We start from the raw sequence: 5267 nt of genomic DNA, 5'->3' as shown, positions 1-5267 counted from the left end.
CTGAGGAAACACAAACAACAAATAAACACGGAGCACAAATCTCCTGCCTGCGGTTTAGCGTGCACACTCACGTCATCCACACGCACGTACCTTCGGGTTGTAGAGGATTCGCTGGGCCTGCTCACCCCTAAGGCCTGCTGGGATGGCCAGGACTGAGTCATGTCCTGTGGAAGACACGGGGGTCAAAGGTCAAATGTGAGAGGTCATTGAGATGGTCTCTGATGGTCTCCATGGACATAAATCCCAGGGCATAAAAAGTCTTTCATTTAATCTCTTGCATTGCCACGCATACAGCACAGAGAGCCTTGTTTAACAGCTGACTCTCGTTAGCAACACTGTTACTGCCCACCAGGAGGAGTGTTCCAGAGTTTAAATAAAGGTTACTGAATCACTGTGGCTCAGTGTGGGAGTGTGAACCTTGTAGTGGTGTTGAGATGTCTCTGCAGTCATTTTTTATCAGCTACTTCACCCACTTTGTCTCGTCAAGGACGTAATTCTAATATCCTCTGGCTATTGTGGAGTGTTTTTTTTTCATTTTGGCCTCTTATCACTGGATATTTAAAATGAAAGCAAACATTGAATATGAGCTCAAAGTGCCAGACTTTCAATTTTTCTTTGAGGTTATTTGTGTTCAAAGTGGGAAAATGTCAACAAACACAACATTTCATATGTAATTCTCTGTTTTAAAGGGGCAAAGTAATTGGACATTTGCTTGCTTAGTTGTTGCGTGACCTGGTGTGTGTTATCCATTGTTGTTTCTTTTACAAATAACCCTATGATCACATTAGCTACAAGCGAAGAGGCAAAGGGCAACAAGCAGTCATCAGCTGTATGTCGCTTGATGGGCGTTTCTGGGGCGTGGCCATCTTATGGTTACTTGGCGTTAATGTCTCTGTCTCTGTCCTAGGCCGACAACCGGCCCAGGACAACTGGCCTCTCTCTCCTAGCCTGTGATTGGTTGGCGGCCGAGACGCTGACGTCAGCCTAACATTGATGGGTGTGAGCGCTGCTCTGCTATTGGTCATTTAGGAGTGGGAAATTTCACTCCAACATTGGAGGCCAGTATCTGGCCCAATTCATTGTTGGGCTATCTCTGTCCTGGAATGTACTCTGGACCCCATAGAGGTGGTAGGTGAGAGGAGGGTGTTAGCTAAACTGACATCAATTATGGACAACCCCTCTCACACCTTGCATGAGACTGTGGTAGCCTTAAGCAGCTCCTTCAGTAATAGTTTGCTGCACCCTCGCAAAACAGAACACCTCCACAGGTCATTTATTCCAACTGCAATCAAACTGTATAATACCTCAAAATGTTTTAGCACCATAAACACCTGCTGATTTTGCATTATTAACTACGTCTTCAGCCACCTTTTGTGCTTCATTACATGCACAACTGTGCACTTTATCCTTTGGAATAATTTTACCATATCTATACATACTTATATATAAATATATATATAATATATATATATATATATATATATATATATATACAAACTCACTTAAATTCTATTTTCAAGTAATCTTCACGTCATTTATGCACCCACGAGCAAACATTGCAATATACTTTAGTCACCTTTCTTTAATGTGAATATTTTCTTTTCTTTACTACTGTACGACTCTTGCAGCTGCAACAAGCATAAAAACACAGGAAGGCCAGAGGTGAGCTTTTAAAAAAGCCTGTACAGATTGAGAATAATATAGTACTAGAGCGCTTGGTGAAATTCTATTGTACCTGCATTAATGGTAAATATCCACCAGGTGAAGATATTGCTACATTTCAAGAACCTTGAGTACAGGCTGCTGTGGGACATAATGACAAACCTGTTGCTTATAGTAGTAGATAAGACAAGTGTCAGGTGTACCAATAAAGGAAGGAAGTGGTTGTGTGCTTCAATATACTTCATGTGTGAAGGTGATGGTGGTAGTGTTGTGGAGTGTAGCTGCCAATGGACTGACACTGACAAAGCAGAAAGACAGAATAATAATGTTATTATTTCCCATACCATTCCTACTTCATCCTCACTTCACTGACTCCTCCTGTCTTTTAGAATTCATAATACATTTTTTTTATCATTTAAAGTACTGCAGGGTCTGGCACTTGAGTACATCAGCAGACTTTTTCACTCCTTAAGGCCCTCAGAGATTTTCAAAGGTTCCCTGTATGCTTTTTAAAACCTGTGTTGAACATGCTCTTCAAAACTTTGGAATAGTTTATTTAAAAAAAAAACCTTCTTAGCCTTTCCATCTTTTCTTTTTTGTATGTTTTTATGTATAACTGTTGTGGATTTTTTTGTATGAAATTTGTTGTATTAGACTGATATGTTTAGAATAGTGTAAAGCAGTTTGTGACTCTGAAAGGTCCTACATAAATACAAATACAGTTCAAGTAAGACAAAACCATACGTAATTACCATCAAAAAAATAAAATAAAAACATACTCAGATGAACCTTAAGAGTGTCAACTAAAGTAGACTTTCTAATTTCAAAAAATGGAAAACTATTCCACAAGGTAGAAGCATGACTGCAACGTCTGTAAAGTCTGCTGATTCTCATAAATCCGAGGCGCACAAAGCAAGCACACATCGTGAGACCGCATGAGAAGGAACATAAGGCTCAACAAGTTCTGCAAAATACATAAATCATTCAGAGGCCTATAAGTCAACAACAAAACCTTAAAATCTGCTTTCACAGGATACCAGTGCAGTGTTCAGTGCGGGGAGGCCAAAACACGTGTAATGCCATTGAATCTCCTGGTTGATGAAGTTTGAAGTATTTAAGGCTACATGGGTGCAGCTACTCTGTTGACCCAATTTAGATGTGGATCCCCTTTTTTAAAGGATGCACATGAGCTCATTTCATTATCATACAGGGTGACCCCCCCAAAAAACAGAACCCATAAAAATTGTAAACAATCCTACAAAGACATGCTGGGGAAGACTATTGTTCCAATCATCTTCCCCAACATGTCTTGGTCAACCAAGGAAAACACATTTTGCCTGGAGGCCTATTTCGCCAACAAATCATACTACAACCCCTGGCAAAATTATGGAATCACCGGCAGGAATAAAAGTTAATGCAAGGAGGAAATCTTGGCTTTTTGTTCCAGATGTTGCATGTGATCTGTTCAAAGACCCCAGCGCTGCTGACTCTCTGTATCAGTGTAGGCGCCTTTTCAAAACATCTAAACTTTGAAGTCTGTTTCCTGTCCAATTCTTAAATAAAAAGAACCTAACACTCTTGTCGCTGATTTAACCACAGATAACACAAATACATGGTAAGTGATGAGTCCTGACTTGTTGATAAGAGATGCTAGCATGCTAATGTGGGTTGTAGTCATAGAGCTGTATATGAGTACTAGAGTCTGCACTCGCACTGAGATCTGTGCCGGCAAGGGGGCATGGTTGCCATTTTAACACCGGGCAACTCAGTGGCCAGTGCACATTGACGCTCATAGATCTGGTCAAGAAACAGCTGGAAAATGCCGGACAGCTGCGCATGTTGGTAACGCCACAACCAGAGGAAGAAGGGAGACATTTCCTTCCATAAGTAAGTCATTTTGGTTGTTGTTGTTGTTACTTTTTCCATGATTTCTGGGTGATAAACTGGTGTATCTTGCAGAGCGTAATGCCTGTGCAATGCAGGAATATGAAGACAGAAGCAGAACTGACATTTAAATGGATTTACCATGTGGAATTAATTAATGCCCAGTCTGGATTGTGTGTGTTGTGACATTGTGCCTTGTTATGTCTGCAGAATTTAGAAGCTGGACCTGTGTAAGCTTTCAACACTAACTTGTTTGGATTATGACATGTTCAACTTCAACTTCTGTACCTTGATTTTGCCCGGCAGTGCCTGGAATAAAATGTGACTCATGAACGATCATCCGCAAAGGAAGTGATTGTAGCTGGAACAGATCGGATCCGTGTGAACTTTCAACACTAATATTTCAGAATGTGTTGGTGTCAGGGTAATTTTAATACATTCCTTACATAATTTAAAAATTAATTTTACTGGCTCGATATTTTGCAAGCTTTTTTCCATGTGTTTACTTGCGTATCCGCATTGAAAATGCACATGAAACATTTGACATCTGGGCACTTCATCAATATTTTGCCACATGGCACATCGCTCTCCATGAAGGAACATTCGCGTTATGTAGGAAGAATTGTAAGTGCGGACCCTAGTACTCATATACGGCTCTATGATTGTAGTTCAGTGCAAATGCTGCTAACTATTCCGCATGTACAAAGACTGCAATTCAATTTATTTATACAGCACCAAATTATAACACATCATCTCAAAGTGCTATACATTAGTAACAACTAAACCTTACCCGCCCCATGAACAAGTATATCGGCTACAGCGGTGATAAATAAATTCTCTCAGCATTTTTTTTTTTTTGACTATGGGAAGAAACCTCAAGCAGACTCGATCCAGTGGGGTGACCATCTGTTTTGGCCATTCTAACATAAAAACACAATACCAGTTTGACAATATGCAGTGACAGAACATGAGTCTGAACTGAAGACATGATTATAAAATGCAATGATGGGGTGCAGTCACTAAACATCAAAATATTAAAATCCTTAGAAGTTGTTTTTTGTGGTCGAGGTAGAACTCAGTCATGACATTTACATCACAGATTGGTTTGTTGATGTAACAACAGCAATAACAAGGATAATAATTTCAACAATGCACTGCAACCACTAGCAGAGTAGGTACCAGGAGCTGTCATAACTACCATTTGGTGGGTTGGGGGCTACATATCTCTAAGAGTAGCTTTCTTGATTTTACAGCCTTTCAAATGGACCTCTATTGATCACAACTTTAAATTTTTGAATTTTTTTTTTAAATTGTATGTAAACACATATAAATGCCAAATACAATATAAAATTGTATTGTAATCAATCATACTACATATCATGGTGATGTTCAAACATATGCAAAAATGTGCAGTTGTTAAGTGTTAATTCATCTCAGTAGTTTGTAGCCATGTACTAAATAGTAAGACCCTTTGGCTGCTCCCTTGTTTTCACTCAGGGTCACCACATCAGATCCAAGGTGGATTTGCATATTGATTTGGCACAAGTTTTATGCTGGATACCCTTCCTGTCGCAACTCCCCATTGCATGGAGAAATGTGGCAGGGGTGGGGTTTGAACCGGGAACTTTCCGCACTGAAGTGCACTAACCACTTGGCCATGTACTAAATATGAGGGGTAAAAAACCCCCCCCAAAAACCTATGTTCTGAACTGAAGAATTAT

General features: G+C 39.9%; 1 pseudogene; it reads right to left on the bottom strand.

Moving 5' to 3' along the window:
* Positions 1–5267, bottom strand: part of LOC117525335 — a 39062-nt pseudogene that overhangs the window by 59 nt on the left and 33736 nt on the right.

Source organism: Thalassophryne amazonica, chromosome 14 (assembly GCF_902500255.1).
Source record: "Thalassophryne amazonica chromosome 14, fThaAma1.1, whole genome shotgun sequence".
Taxonomy (NCBI): domain Eukaryota; kingdom Metazoa; phylum Chordata; class Actinopteri; order Batrachoidiformes; family Batrachoididae; genus Thalassophryne; species Thalassophryne amazonica.
This window is presented reverse-complemented; position numbering and strand designations above follow the sequence as displayed.